Genomic DNA, 17,045 nt, shown 5'->3' with positions numbered 1-17,045 from the left:
GTGACTCTACTCATGTTTGTGAGAGTCATAGTTCTCAGCACAAAGCCATGCAAAAGGAGCCTCTTGGGGCTGATCACTCCAGCAGAGCTCAGAGATTCTGCTCACAACCCCACTTGGCTTTCTGTGGTCTTTCCAGCAGGGCTTCACTCTAACGCTATGCTTGCCCCTCTACACAGAGCCCTCAAATGAGCCACACTATCCCCACACACTCCTGCGGAGCCCAGTCTCCCCCCATACTCTGCACTGCCATGTGTATAATACTGCAAATAACCTCTGTAGATCAATAGCAGGTGGTTCCATGAGCTCAAAGAATCTTCTAGTCCCTCATTAACTCTGGACAAGAATACTGCATAGTCATGGTAATAGCAGCCCCTGACCTCATATTCCCACATAATTGGACACACTGGGACACAAACCTAGTCCTGCACAGTACCCATGCAGGGAGAAAAGTTCAGAAGCCAGAATTTAGGAAGCCCTGCTGTCTGCTCCTCAAGGTCCCACTTAGCTACATCCCATCTTTGTCTCAAAGAGCTCCCATTTCCTCTACTGGGATACTGGGGAAGACATCTCCTTGGGCAATGTACAGCCAATCCAAATAGGTCAAAAAATATGAATCTCTTTCTCTTTTTTTCTTAAAGCCCAGGAGAGTGTAACTAGGAAGAGGGAAAAAAAAGTCAGTTCATTTAGTTTCAATTTCTGTGAGACACCCGAGGTTATAGATCTGGGTGCCCGTGTCTAATTAATATGGTTTCATACTGACAATGCTTTGGGGACTTGGGTTCTAGCCCTTAACATCCACAGCCTCCCCTCCCCGTCTGGATTCTTGGAGGATGTTTCTATTTTTAGAAGCACAGATTCAGCTATGGAAGGTCACCTTGCCAACCTCCTGCCTTGACTGCTGCCACGGGAGGAGGAGGCAAAGGGATCCGTTTGGTAGCTAAGGCAGATGGATTGGTCTGTGTCTTCAAGCATCGCCTGACTCATGCAAATAAATCACATCACCTTGCAGCCCAGTCCGTCCTGGTTTCTGGAGCCCTGGCCCTAGGACACCTGGGTGGCCAGACCTTTCCCTGTGGTAAGATGTTGGGGAGCACTGCATGGGAGTGAGGTTTCACAAACGCCAGGTTCTTGTTGCTGTGTGGCGCTGTGCTCACTTCTGCAGGAGCCCAACCTTCTCTTTTTCTATACCCATTCCACCCCTGTGTCCTTGAATTCTTTTATCCTTTTCCACAGTACCTTGCTCTCTTGTCCTACTTCATCCTGCCCAGAGAATCCCAATTTGAGAAAGTAATTCTAAAAGTGGCCAAAATCATGCCCACGAAGGTTCCATAATCAATTATTTCAGCATCTATTTCCTGAGGGCTCACACTGTGTACCTCACTCTGAAAGACTTGCAATGGGAAATAGACTCTTCCTACTCCTGGCTTTCCAGGCACGTAGTTAAATGTGAAATGTCAGATTCCTTCTGTACTAAGTATGTGGAGTTGTGTTTTTTTCCCACCATGAATCTCATTCACAAATATTTCTTTTGTAAAGCTGTGTACTCATGATTTGAAAGGAAACAACAAAACTCCCAGACTAAAATCCACGATTGTATCTTTAAAAACATGTAAGTTAAACAAATCATTTATCAAAGCAAATGTTTTTGATCTGCAAGTGATTTAAAAAGAAATCTTGTGTGTTTGGGATGTGGCTCCGCACTTGTCTAGCATGCAGATAAACCAGGGATGGTGGAATACTCCCAGCACGTGGGAAGTAGAGGCAGGGGGATCAGATTTAGAGTCTTCCTTGGCCACATAAGGACTTCAAAAGCAGACTAGGCTACATGAGACCATGCCTCAAAAAAAGAAATCAGTGTGTCTACATTTTCTAAAATTTTACTTATTGGAGTATTTATCTATAAAATAATTGCATAAAGATGATGCTGAGTGGTTAAGAGTGCATTCTACTCATATAGAGGGCCAGAGTTCAATTCCCAGCACCTATATCAGGAGGCTCACAGCTCCAGGGGAACTGATGCCTCCCCACCTGCATGTCCCATATACACCATCTAATGCCACTCTTCCTCAGAGTGCCACTGTCAATAACCATTAGAGCATGCATCCATTCATCATTTGTTCACTTACTCTTTTATATTTATTTCATTTTATTCATGTGTTTTGCCTGTGTGTATGTGTGGATATATATATAATATATATATATATATAATATATATATATCCACCATGTGTCTGGTATCCATGGAAATCAGAAGAGAGCAATGCACTGGTCCCTTGGAACTGGAATTAGAGATGGGTTTGTGGACCACCACGTGGATGCTGAGAACTGAACCTGTGTCCTCTGCAAGAGCAACAAGTGCTTTTGAACCACTGGGTCATCTCCCCATCCCTCATTTCCTTAATCTGAGAGCACCTTTTTTGGCTATAAGTTCAGCATTGTTCTCCCAGAGTCTTAGGGCTGAATCTGCAATAGGGAACTCAGAGCCATCATCCCTCGAGGGGCTAGGAGATCACCGCATTTGATGGTAATGTTGCTTTTCCCTATCAACTGATACAGGTTTGGGATCCAGAACCCGTGGATCTCTGTGTGTGTGGACACTCCCTTGAATCAACGCCTCCCAACCAGAAGTGAATACGCTCCTTAGAGGACATTCGACACAATCTAGAGAAACTTCTGATTGAGGACTCAGATCTGTTACTGGTGTCTGCAAAAACATTACATAGGTGAGCTTCAGTTACTTATTCCAAAATGTGATTTGTTCTAGGGTTTAGCAAATGATGTATATAGGATTGACGAGATTCTTGGTACATTTTCTGGAATGCTGAGGAGAGTCAAATATAAACAAATGGTGCGATGGCTGCCTTCTTTTTCAGACAGACAGAATCAGAATACAGGAGTATCACTGGTTCTGAAAGCCCTGGTATTGAGTGCCCCGGAGGATACAAGGGGAAGGGAAATGCCACTCAGAGAAATGCCTCATTGGCTCCTGCTTTGTGTGGTCAAGTGCAGCACCGCCAGCAAGGTACACTGGGAAATTCTCAGGAGTGTAAGTTCTCTGTCTGCCAATCTGTAGTCTTTTTCTGACTGTGCCCCGGAGTGGTCAACGTTAGTTTGCATTTTCTGGCTAGCCAGTGCATTTTTATGTTCTCCCTGAATTCCCCTAGTGAATTCCTTTCCCACTTCACAACATCCTAGTAGGGGGCTGCAGGAAACTATGCTAACCACAATATTCACTCCCCTATGTTTTGTTGGGACAAAGGCTGGGTATGTAACCTGAGTTAGTTGTTGGAGTCATTCCTAGGATTAATAACTAAATATTATAAAAACTGTCATTTTACTGATGCTACTCACTAGAAGACAAAAGACTAAACCGGTGTGGGTTTTGCATGACCTAAGAGTGGAATAACACCACTTTAAGTTGACTTATATATGTTAAGGATGTGCACTACATACTCCAAAGAAAGAACTGAAATAATAGAAGGAGTTTGTGGCTAAAAAATGAAAAGCATGAGTTAATAATATCAGTATATGAAAAGAGTTAATAGTTGAAAACAGATGAGTAAATCCAGGAAGGGGATGAGGGTCAGAGAGAGATCTAACAGAAATCAAAAGCAAGGTATTAGATGACAAATTTAAACAAAACGATCTTAATAAGGGCATTAAAAATAAGTAGTCTATATCTTTGTATTTAAAAGTTCCTGAAGCTTAAACATACAGTGTGACTGATGGAAACTCCATTAAAGCCTCAGCTGCCTAGTTAATCTTAGATAAGCTGTGTCACTTCTCAGTTAGCTCTTCTCAGCTCCTTCGGGAAAATTAATATCTCAACACAGATTTGATAATAATGAAAGTTAAATAACACATAGGGACTGCGGTGGTAGCTCAGGTGCTATAGTCCTTGCCTTGCGAACATGAGGACCAGAGACTGATCCCTAGAACCCACGTGAAAGCATGTGTAACCCCAGCACTGGGGAAACAGAGCCAAGGCGCACAGTTGAGGGGCAATGCGCTTCAAGGCTATGGAATGCCTGGCCTCCTGTCTATTTTTCCTGTCAGTATACTATTCTTCAGTGTGACAGGATTACCAAGAAACTCCAATGTTTAAAGTGCCCCTTTCAAAAAAAAAAAAGGCAATTCTAGTTACAAGATCCCTTCTGGGTGTACTTTATCTTCAGCCACAATTATATTGAGGGACAAAACTGGTGTTTTTGTAACATGGCCTCTGTTAATAATGATCTGCTCATCCCCTCTTCTCAGATACTCCAACTATATTCCTGATATAACCCCAAGACGTGGCAAAATGGGCATAAATCAGAGAGAGGGGGAGAGGGAGAGAGAGAGAGCGAGAGAGAGCCCTTTTAGTGACAATCCTGATGATAATTAGCATGCGTTGTTAAAGTAACTGTTGGTTGCACTTTATTTATAGGTACTAACATGATTAATTGCACTGGAAGTGTGCCTGGAGGATGACACTTTCTGAGCTGGTGCTGGGACACAAGTGAACCTGCAGCCCGCACACAGTGGCGGAGGAGGCTGGCATCAGCCCACGCTTCCCCCCATATGACATGTTCTCAAAGGATACTGGCTGGGTCTAGTTCTTCTTAAGGAAGAACTTTCCTTGACCGCAGGAATGGACAAGGTAACTAACATCACACATGTGCAATGTTCTTTGTGGTCAATGATAGAAGTTCTCAGCACTCTCTTATCCAGTTCTCTGGTTTAATAGGATATTAACTAGTTCTAATACTTAGATATATAGCCTGTTTTCCTCCTTCCACTATAGATTCATACATCCAATGTCGTTTTCAGACCCCTAGCAAGTTGTCTAACAGGCACCTCCATCTTAATAGTCCTCTACAAATGGAGTTCATGTCCCTCGCCTACCCCAGCCTTCCTACCCAGCCCTTTCCATCTTAGTGTGGCAAAACCTCCCAGGGGCTGAAGTTAAAAATCTAATTGTCACTGTATCTGTATTCCTCCTCTCCTCTCACCCTCCCACATCTGCAAGTCATGTCATTTCTCCCTTCAAAAATATCTAGAATCCTCCCAGTTTCCCCCTCTACAGCGCTACCCAGAGAGGCAACATCATTCTGCGCATGTGCTGCAGCACAGCTCTGACTCTCAGGTTCAGACTACTCTGATCACTGGTGAGGAGTCACAGGGGTGGGGGGACTGATTCAGGAGAGTGCTGTTTCTATCTGGAGAAGCCCAGAGATGTCAGGGTACTTGACCTTCTCATGTGACTAGGGCTTCCCTTTCAAAGGCTTCTGGGAGGTGGCTGAAGAGCTCTCACCTCACCTGAGTGCACTTGACGCCAGCTGCATCCCAGTGCTGCAGTGGCAGATGGGACTGATGATGATGATGATTACACTAAGAGGAATTTGATGGAGACACTTTCCATTCCCATAAGAAAAAACTGGCTTTGGTTGGTTTGAATCTGGCTTTGGATCTGGCAGACACTCACTCTGACATACTTAGGTGGCAATATCTCACCATGAGAGGGTCGACTAGGTCCATAGCTTTGTTCAGTACCCAAGGCATATATTTTCTGTCAACTGGAGCCAACCAACTGGGAACACAGAGTAGAGCTTCACTATGGGGCAGTAGTCTTGAGTCCTAATGGGCAGAGGGAAGCCATCTTCCCAAGTATAAAATAATTAAGCCACTTTCCCAGAAAATCAAACATGGGTCTCATCTCAGATGTTTTATCAGGTAGTTTTCCAATCTTTCAAAAATCGTTGAGTAGGTTTGCTACACAGGCATGAGAACTACATATACGCACACCTGTACACGCACATAAACATGTATCCCCCTCTTCTCCAATATCAGAGCTCATTCAGCTAATAGGTTCATTGGTAACAGTTACTATCAGATTAATTTCACTTCCACTTATGACCAAGCTATTAGACTCAGAACAGGAAGCTGGTAAGTTTGTGTGGGCACAGTAAGTGTGACCTCAGCATGATGTATAGTGAATCCTCTCCTGGAACCCTTGCAAATGATCTGGATGATTTAGCTTAGATCTATTAATAAAGGGGAATTTATAGCCAGACTAACCACCATATGTAAAATGGTGTCAGTAAATGATTCAATGACCTGGGTCTTATCTAGTTTCAAATTGCCAATAGTCTGGAAGATGCACAATTTGATATGATACAACAGACTTGATAAGTACATGGGAGTCCTGATTCAAGATCATAAAAATCCCATGGGTGAGATGTATGAAGCTTAATAATGTAAATATATTAAGGTAAATTATTTGAGGACGCAAAAAGTCAATGGTAAAAGTAGATGTAGCCTAATGCACGTAGCAACCACAGGTTTTATCCATATTTTAGCCAAAATGTGATAGAGCAATCAGAAACTAACTTTATACAAGGAAGGGTGTGTGCATCATCCCCCTGCCCCACTTGAAACCCAATTCTTTTCTGGGCATTTGGACTTTTGAGATGTGGAAGTAGCTGGAAAATAAATGATAAGCCCAGCCACCATGGGAGAACCCAGAGGAGGGACAGTGAGAGGCTGGTAAGCCTGTCAGCCATAAGGGAAAAGCGATCACCAGGAAACACAAGATTCTTGTGGGGTTAATGTGAATTTCTGTCACACAGAAGAGGGGCTGAATTTGCTCTTAATGGTTCCAACAAGAATTAGGACCCATAAGTGAGAGACACAGGAAATCTATAATATTCTCTTCTTTCACAATTCCAAACCATGGGCTGTCTTTGAAAGCAATGCATTCCCCATCTGTTTGGCCAGTTTCAATGTGTTACAGAAGAGTCAAGTATCAATAAGTCAGCTGAACAAACGGAAAAGCTTTTCTCTCTTGCTGTCCTGACCTCCCCTCCCCCCCCCCCATGTAATACCATGGATCAGAAGCAGATATAAGGGGACAGTTAATGAGGCAGGCAGACATGGTGGCTGGTCTTATCATTTTAGCAACCTGAGTCCACTTGGTTTGGTTATGCACACACCTAACAATGCACCCAAGTAACTTGTTGGCATCAGGATGTATGTAAACAACAGAAGTATGTTATTGCCCTTAGCAACTCCCTGATAATGCCCTTTTTCTATTTAAACACGTCCTAGAACATATCCTGAAATCAAGGGAGATCAGTCCATCTGGGCTGAAGTGGCTAGGCTGCATGTTCCATAATAAGACAAACTGTGTCCTCTGAGTAAACTTAGGAGGGACACACAATTAGCCTCCTCGTGCCTATACATAATTGGCATGCATATTATTAAAATCTGGTGTATCAAAGGAAGGGGCATTTGCAGTGAGCAGTCTTATGTAATCTGATCTGTCGATCAAAGCAGAGAAACATGGGCATTATGCTCCTTTACATCCAAGCTCCTTTTCTTGAGCTCTGCAAAGGAAGACAGAGACAATAGCTGGTCCCCGAGTACTCTTCTTACTCACACGGCTTGGTGTCACAATTGGCAGAGCATCTTCCTTTTTCATCTGCACTATTGCTTTGCTTTTTAAGATAGTTTCTTTGCTTCTCTGGAACAATTCTTAAATAAAAGGCCAAGAACCTGGAGACACTTGGCCCACACAGTAAGATATACAATATTAGATTTCTGGGCTAGACCACTGTGTTATCAGAAGCATGACTAAGGAGGTATGGTTAGGTGGAGTGTGTGACTGTCTTGGAGGGAAGAGCTGGAGATGAAGTCTGTTGCTTTATGATGTTAATCCACATCCTAGGAGCATAAAAAGGAGATGGCCGTATGTTTGAGTCTCCAGTCTTTGAGCCCCTGGCAAAGGAATTTGGAGTATGAGCCCTGCTTTCTCTCTCCCTGTCCCGTTCTTTTCTCAACACCGCCTTCCTAATAGATACTTTGAGACTCATGTATGATTTTTTTTTCATTCTTCTGTTTTTCCAAGGGGCCATGTCTAGTTAAAGAGGGTCCTTGGATAAAACAAACAGCCATTTTCAAAAATCAAAGGGCCTCAAAATGGCTCTAATATTTATTTTGAATGTTCAATAACTATTCAGAAGTTTTCTGTTTAAAAAAAACAGATCTTCTAAGCTCAATAAAAAAACTCACAAAAGTAATTTTAAATGAAAGTTTGTTCTTATTTAAACGCTGAGGGAATCTCAGCGCATCCTCACAAATGAGTATTGTGTGCTGGCTTGGCTGGGTACAACGTGTTTCACTGGCTTTTGAAGAAAACATTAAGATGAGCTGAAAGTGATTTTGAATTCACCCTGCATGCTTAGCGTCTTTGTCATTCTGAAACTTTCCATCGAAGAATTCAGTTGATGAGAACTGAAGGAGGGACTCTAGGAAAGGCCCTATGCAGAGAAGCATGATGGAATATAAGTCAGACCAATATTTTATTCCACCTTGGATGGAGATTTTGCCCAATGACAATTACAGGCCATAGGGTTCTGCTGTCTTTTAGTATCACCTGTTGGAGACAAGCACTACGCATCTTCCTTTCTTTCCCCTTTAACTGATGCTAATGGCCTACCGAATGCTTGGTTTTCTTACCTCAAATGTGCCTTTAAAGTTAGTTTGAGATTTATTTATGTGCCTGAGTGTTTGGCTTGCATGGCTGTATGTGCACCATGCATATGCAGTGCTCACAGGGGTCAGAAGGAGGACTCGGATGTTTAGGAACTGGGTGTAGGGATGACTGTGAGCCACCATGTGGATGCTGGGAACTGAACTGGGGTCCTCTGCAAAAGCAGCAAGTGCTCTTAATCACTGAGCCAGATTTCCTACCTCAAATGTGACTGATCCCAATTCTTCCTCATCCCCAGGGCAACAGTTTCTGAAGACGAAGGAGCCATTACCTTGACTAAACCCACTCACCTCCGCAAGCCATCCTCTAGCACACACAGATCTCACTACTTCACTCCTTCCTTAAATCCTTCAATTCAGCCCAGATGGCTCTCAGGTTCTAGGACAGGCTGCTCAGTGGGTCATTCTCCTAACATAACACTTCTTTAACCAGTCCGAGCCAGTCTCAGCCTCCCCTTCTACCTCACCTCTTATTCCATGGTTGCTGTCACTTCCCCCTAAGGAAGCTCTAAGTTTAATTTAGGTTTTAAACTTAAATAATTAAAATTTTAATTGTTTATTTTTTGAGACAAGATGTCATAGACGAAGGTGGCCTAAAACGCCCTACATGACTTAGGCTGGCCTGGAGTTCTAGATCCTTCTGCCTTACTCACATGCTGATACTATGAGTTCATCACCGTGCCAAGCTATTTTTTTTCTTTTTAATCTTTGACGATTCAGTTTGCCAAGTTATATCACCTGCAATATTCAAAATGTCTCCATGCCTGGGCTGTCTGCTCTGGTAACTCCTTGCCCATATTTCTCTTATTAGATGAAATCAATAAGGCTGGTGGTGTGGCTCAGTTGGTAGAGTACTTGCATAGATTACACGAAGCCCTGGGTTTGATCCCCCAGTGCCACATAAATGGGGTACCCGATGAATACCTGTAATTCCAGCGCTTGGGGGATAGAGGCATAAGAATCAGAAGTTCAAGGTCATCTTCAAGTTCAAGATCAGTCAGGGCTATGTGAGATCTTGTCTTAAAAAAAAATAAAAAAGGTAGCTGTGGGTCTCAGATGTAGAAGGCAAGAACAGTGTATTCCTCTTGGCACATTTATCCAGGGAAGTAGGAGAGCTTAATTAATTTTCCCAAGGTCACTGTGTTACTTAGTGTGGGAGCCACACTGTCACCAGGCAGCCTGACTGAAGATCCTATAGTTCCCCAATATAGAAGCCAACATTTTCTATGTAGCTTTACTGTGGGGTACTCTTTCAGTATTCTTTCTTGAATACTGAAGATTTGGGGGAGCTTGGAACTTTGGACGGGTCGGAGAGAAAGAAGAAAAGTATCTAGATTCTTCCTTTTGCCACAAAATATTTCCACCCTTAGGAATGACCTTCTGTCTCACCCTTTATCATAAGAAACTTTTTGCCTTTTTGACTAGTGGGGAAAAAGAGAGAAAGGCACTACTTCAACTAAATCCAATTTGAGAACTGGGGCAAATGGTACTTTAGCCAAAGAGGATCTACGTTTCGTCCAAGCGTAAACATCAGACTACTTTCCTCTGTGTCCAATTTTCTAACATTACTGAGGGAAAGAGGAGATTTGGTACAATAAAGGGCATTTTTAGGAAGGTGTAATAAGGGACCATCTTAGGTACACTTCAAATAGGGGCAATCATAGACTGTCTGTGTCTGAATGCACTCTCTGAACTAACAAGCCTCAGGCAGTTAGCACAGCATCTGATACACATGTGTTAACTCACTGTCTTCTTGCCATACTCCTAGAGGAGGGCATGGCAAAGAGTGGCCCATAGAAAGCTAGCACACCCGTAATGAATGGCAGGAATCTCTTAGGGACAGCTGCATTAATCAGGGGCAGCTCAGGACAGGGACTCCTCCTCAGCTCAGCTCTTCTTCAAAGATTGTCTATAGTCTGACCTACGATGTGGATAAAGGAAATATAAGTATGCTGAAAGAATTCCTCTGGAAGCACACAGAAATTTTCAGGAAAGATGACAATGTATCATTGTAAAACATTAGCCCACAGGCTGAGCCATTGGCCCATAGTCACAAAGTCGATCAGTGTCGAGAAAGGGTCTGCTACATATTTCTCATCCATCCCCATGAGCTCCATGTCTTCATTAAAAGACCATTTTTAGAATGTGTCAAATGATACTAGTAAAATTTAAAAACAAATGTCCTAGTTCAATTTTTCTAGGGGACACATGTGAATGGGATAAGAGGACCAGCAGTTTTCTCCATCTAGTACGCTGATACACTTGAACCTTCCTCTTGTTGTTGTTGTGTGTTCACTGAACCCAGAGCTTGTGCATGCTAGACTAGTCCTCTCCAATGGAGCTACACATCCCTTCATTTAAATGTATTTACTCACTTATTTAGCAACCACTTCCTGGATATTTACTATGTTCCAGACATTACACTAGGTGCTGAGGATGCAAAGAAGATAAAAGAATAAAAATTCTTTTTGTGATGGAATAGCCACTCAAACTGCCATTGGAGAGCCCAGAGAACTAAGTAACTTTGTTATATTTAAAGGAGTGACTAATAACCTGAGGCTGATCAGATCTGGTGAGGGGGAAGCACAAGTTTAAAGGGGATGGTCAAAGAGTCTTCAGAGAGGGTGCTGTGTAAGAGGAGACCCCAAAGAAGTGGAAGTTTAAGGCTGAAGGCTGACAAGGGAAGCAGCTAGTTAGAGAAAGTGGTCCTGGCTCAGGAGTGGGTGTGAGTAATGGTAGGAGGCTGGGGTAGCTGGAGTGGAGAAAGTGTGCAGGATGGTGGTGGAGAGGTGAGATATGAGGACAGACAGGTACACATCCTGGAGGTCATGAACAACTCTGTCTTTGTGCTGTTCTTTTAAGACAAGGTGTCATATATCTCACGTTGCCCTTAAACACATTATTGAGGATGACCTTGGATTCCCGTTTCTCTTGATGCCACTTTGTGAATGTTGGGATTACAGGCAAGTGAGCACCACCACAGCCAATTTATGTTTTACTGGGGACTGAAGCCAGGACCTTTGCATGCTAGGCAAGCACTCTGCCAACTGAGCTACATCCCTAGCCTAGGGTTCTGGTTTTACTCTGCTGAAATAAGGAACCACAAGAAGTGTATCTTCAAATTAGTGACACGATTCAACTGGGCACTGAGAGGGGTCACTTCGGTCTCTGTATAGATAATGGTTTGAGGGAGTAGCAGAGAAAATTAAGAGCATGTTTATGACATTCAAGTGCTGTTTTTTCACTAAGTTCTTAAGACTGTCTTGGATTTTATAAGTCACTATGAAGTATGACTGCTTTAGATACTGCCATGTATGGAAGGGGGGGGGGGTTAGAAAGGGTTATAAAACTGTACTAAGAAAATCCCCAGGAACTCAGGGATGGTAAAGCAAGAAACCCGCTGAGTTTAGGACAATACAGAAAAATGTAAGATGAACCAGGGGTGGTAGAACATATATGTAATCCTAGCACTTGGAGGACTGTGTTTAAGGCTAGCCCAGGTTGTATCTTGAATTTATTTAAAGCCAATTTAAACTATAAGGTTTATTTTATTATTTTTAGTTATGTATATGTGTGGGTCTGTGTAATGTATATGTGCATATTGGTGGTGGTGCCTACAGACTTCAAAGGCTTCAGATTCCACAAGCTGGAGTTATAGGCAATTGTGAGCTACCTGATTTGTGTGCTGAAAATGAATTCAGGTTCTCTGCAAGAGCAATAAACAATAAACACTCTTAACCACTGAGCAATCTCTTCAGCCTTGAGGGTAAGATTCTACCTTAAAACAATATAACGACAAAACCACTAAAGGGCTGGAGAAATGGTTCAGGGGTTCCAAGAACATTTCTGTTCTTCCAGAGGATCCAAGTTTGTTTCCCAACACTCATGTTGGGCAGCTCATAACCACTTTTAACTCCAGCCCCAGGGTATCTGATGACCTTTTTTAGCTTTTAACACACACAAATTTAAACAGAGGAAAATAAACTGTGCAAATTTGAGATCGAGCCCTAGTAAACAACAAACTTTAGTAGCATGGCACTAAGGCTATTGTTGAATTTAGGAACAGGGTCAGAATTCCTGATCTTATTCTTTTTAAATAGTTTGGGATGTTCTATGAAATACTGTAAAATGTGTGAAAAATAAATAAAACAAATATGATTTTTAAAAGCAGTTGCTATGTAATTATTCAAAGAGGCAATGAGAACTGAGTTGACAATCCAAGATAACCAAGTAAAAACTCTTTAAGCTAATGAGACAGGTGGCTAATTACAAGCGGACAGAAATAAAGAACTCCTACAAATCAGAAGATTAAAAACAAGCCAATTAAAACTCAACAGTAAAAATCTAAACTATAAATTTAATTAATGAACATATATAGGAGTGGTCTCTGAATTGTTAGTTATAAAGAAAAATCACAATAAAATACCATCCCTAGAATGGCTAAAACAAGAATGACAACAGCAAACACTCACAAGGATGCAGAGCAGCTGGAGCACACATGCAACAGCTGGCACAAATGCAAAAGCAGGGCTTTGAAAGACCACCTTCATTTCCCTTTCTGTTGGATTGCTTTTGCAATGTAGCCTAGGCTGTTCTAAAATGCACTACAAATATCCCCAGGCTTACCTTAAACTCACAATCCTGCCTTAGCCTGTATTACAGGCATGTGCCACCATGCCATAGTAAATGATTTGTGTGTGTGTGTGTGTGTGTGTGTGTGTGTGTGTGTGTGTGTGAGAGAGAGAGAGAGAGAGAGAGAGAGAATGAGAATGAATATGAATGTGTACATGTGTGCTGGCTCCCACAGAGGCTAGAAGAGGGCATTTGATCTCCAGGAGTTGGAGTTGCAAACTGCTGTGAGCTGCCTGACATGGGTGCTAGGAAGTGAACTCTGGTCCTCTGCAAGAGCAACACGTACTCTTAATACTGAGGAATCTCTCCAACCCCCTAACAAGTACTCTCACCACGGTGGAATCTCTCCAGCCCCCTAGTTTTTCTTTTTTTATATAAACACAAATCTATGTTAACATCAAGAAACTCTACTCCTAAGTGTTTAGTCAAGACATAAAAACATGAACTCACTGCAAATGTAACAGAGGCTGGCCTAGTAGGCTATCAATGGGAGGAGAGGCCCTTGGTCTTGTGAAGATTATATGTACCAGTACAGGGGAATGCCAGGTCAGGAAGCCGGAGTGGGTGAGTTGGAGCGCAGGGCAGGGGGAGGGTATAGGGGACTTTCAGGATAGCATTTGAAATGTAAATGGAGAAAATATCTAATAAAAAAACCCATGAACTCACATAATGACTTAAACAAGACTACACATGTATTCACATTTTCTACCAGTAAACAATCAAAAACCAACAGCCCAAGTGTCCAATCAAAACCCAACAGCCCAAGTGTCCAAGAGCAGAAGGAGGAATGAATTCTGATACCAAGTGTAACACTGCTCAGCCAAAAGGGAAAAATACCAACAAAGTCACTGCCACTGCACAGCTATGTTTCAGAAACACCATTAGCAGCAGAGGAACCCTCTCTGTACACATGCACAAGCATGAAGGCCAGGAGCAGGAAACTACAGGGACAAAGGTGAGACCACAGTCGTACTTATGGCTGAAAGGAGCCCGGGTCCAGGGGAGCCAGCCTCAGCAGCAACAGAAATACTCTATGCCTGGTATGACGTGAGCATGATATCAAAGTCTTCAAAGTGAACCGAGCACTGAAGATCTGTGAATTCAATTAAATATGATTTATATCCCAATTTGTGCCAGGCACTATGTTTAACAGGAAGGCATAATATTTTTAAAAATGTAACATTTCTACTTCCCAATGCCAGCAAAAAGTAAAAAGTATGGAAAGAAAAAGATCTTTTAAAACAGTATAACAAATTTAGATAAAGAAGGTTTATAAGCTAGGTTGGAAGCCACATAACTGTAATCATAGTACAGTAAGGAGAAGATCATGAATTCAAGCTATCTACAGTAAGTTCTAGGTCAGCCTAACCTACATAGTGACACTGTCTCAAAAACATCCTCCCCCCAGAAAAAGGAGGAGGAAAAAGAGGAGGTAGAAGAAAAGAAAATAGTGTTGAAAACACCAAACACTTTAGCTACAGGACATGAAGAAATCCAGTTGGTGCTGAACAGGAGGCTTCCTCCCTGTTATCTAGCCTTCATATTACTTGAAGGAGCTATCAGGATGCCAGGGGATAAGTCAGGAATAATCTTATCAACCTGTGAACCTTATGAGCTACAATAATGATGGGCATAAAATTTTTTTCCCCATGGATATAATAGTGGCACAAATGTTATCAGGGTAACCAACTGCTTTGTGATTTAATTTAAGGCCCACACAACAGAAGGTAACACATGATTAGTACTGTAAATATGGCCAGGAACTCACGGGCGTGAGGCTCATAAGCCCCAGGAGTGAACATACCACTATCCTGCTAAATGGACATAATATATACCCATAATCTATACTCACAGGTTAACAGCGCCCAGATTTGTGTGTGTGTGTGTGTGTGTGTGTGTGTGTATGTGTGCAGTTGATGGTGGTTAGCATAGACACTCATGTAAAGAATAAATTTCTATGAAGTGCTCAAACAGTACATCCCATCCTCCAAGGCTTGGAGACCATTGAGGAAAACTGAGCAGAAAGATAGAACTAGAAGTCAGGGAGAACCAGAGCAAAACTTTTCTGGACATGATAGGATTGCTGCATTCAATACCTCATGGCAGGTGTGGTTGTCTGAACCTGTACAAGATGAAGCCAGTCACCATTCTAACATGGATGGGAGAGACAGCCTCATGAGGTTCTCCCCCTAGATGAAGGGCTATGAGTGAGACTGCTTCTGAGGAAGGGGATGTCAGTTTTCTTTGATGGTGTGGCCCCTGAACAGTCAATCATGCCATAAGTACATATGTATCACGAATTAGGCTTGCTTTTTTAAAAAAGAGGGCAAAATATGTAGAGGGGGCTGAAGGTTGGATCTTGGAGGAGTTAGAGGGAAGGGGGAGGAGCTAGGGGGAAATGATTATGAATTTATACTTATATGAAGTGAATACGAATAAAATACACTGCATATAAGTATAAAATTCTCAATTAATAAAACTATTACAGCCGGGCGGTGGTGGCGCACACCTTTAATCCCAACACTTGGGAGGCAGAGGCAGGCAGATTTTTGAGTTCGAGGCCAGCTTGGTCTACAAAGTGAGTTCCAGGACAGCCAGGGCTATACAGAAAAACCCTATCTTGAGAAACCAAAAAAAAAACCCCAAAAAACAAAAAACAAAAAACAAAACAAAAAACAAAAAACAAAAACTATTACAAAGATTGGGACTTGTTTAAATAGTAAAATGAATTGTTATAAATATATTTACTACTACTACTACTACTATTATTATTATTAAAAAAGTAAAGATTAAAAAAAAGTAAAGATTAATGTAAAAACTTAAAAGTTCAAAAAGCAACCAAATTACACAGATATTGCCTACTTCAATACATGTTATCTCATAACAACACATAAAATAAAGTACATAAAACATACTCAGATGTTATACAGGTGTGTTTATTTTACACATTTTAAATTCTACTTATCCTCAATCACATGCTAGTAGCACAATATGTGTCTATTTACATATATGTTCATGTGTGTGGTGTGCATGTGTGATGTATGTCTATATGTAGGCATACATACGTACATACATCTGTGGGCATGTACATGTGAAGGTCTCAAGTTGAAGTTAGGTATCTTCTGAGATCATGCCCTCCTTTATTTATTGAGTCAAGGTCTCTCATTGAACCTGGAGCTTATCTATTGTAGCTTGCTTTGGGGTCTCTCATCTGTGCTTCCCAAGTGCTGGAATTATAGCCATCTTCTACACCTGCCCACCCTTCATGTGGGTTCTGTAGATAGGAACTCCAGTTCTCATGACTGCAGTGAGTGCCTAAGCCACTGAGCCATCTCTCCAGCCCAGCAGCACAATTCTCAACAATATGCTGTCAACATTGTCTTTCATTCCAGCAAGTCCTACGATCAACATGCTGAGAGTAAGAGAACGTCTGTTTGAGGACAACAATGAACAGCTTTTATATTCTAATTATTTCCATATTTATCTTAACTTTATTTCATTTTTCAAGCCTCTACTTTGTGACTGTGCCAAAACTTAAAAATATCTGAATCTGTTATATGATGATATTGGTTATTCAGCAAACGTAGGTTTATTCAGAGAGGAATGAGATGACTGGGTTTTTGCTGGTAATTTAGTTAAGATAATTAGTTTATAATACAATAAAGTAACTTCTAATGGATCCACATTATAAAGTAGAGATCGTGGTTTTAGGCCCCTGGAATCAGACTATCCAGGTTAGAGTCAAAGATCTGTCACTCACGATATGAAATTGCTTGACCTTTAGAAGGTTTTGTGAGGAATGCAGAGGATAATACATATAGATTTCTGTGTTCTTTTCTCTTTTTTTATTAGATATTTTCTTTATTTACATTTCAAATGTTATCC

At 41.7% G+C, this 17,045-nt stretch overlaps 1 protein-coding gene across 2 annotated transcripts in view; it reads right to left on the bottom strand.

The window, feature by feature from the left end:
- Syt9 (synaptotagmin 9) overlaps window positions 1-17,045 on the bottom strand; it is a 168,018-nt gene that overhangs the window by 48,559 nt on the left and 102,414 nt on the right. The gene's annotated exons all lie outside the window — the stretch shown is intronic.

Source organism: Mus caroli, chromosome 7 (assembly GCF_900094665.2).
Source record: "Mus caroli chromosome 7, CAROLI_EIJ_v1.1, whole genome shotgun sequence".
Lineage (NCBI taxonomy): Eukaryota > Metazoa > Chordata > Mammalia > Rodentia > Muridae > Mus > Mus caroli.
This window is presented reverse-complemented; position numbering and strand designations above follow the sequence as displayed.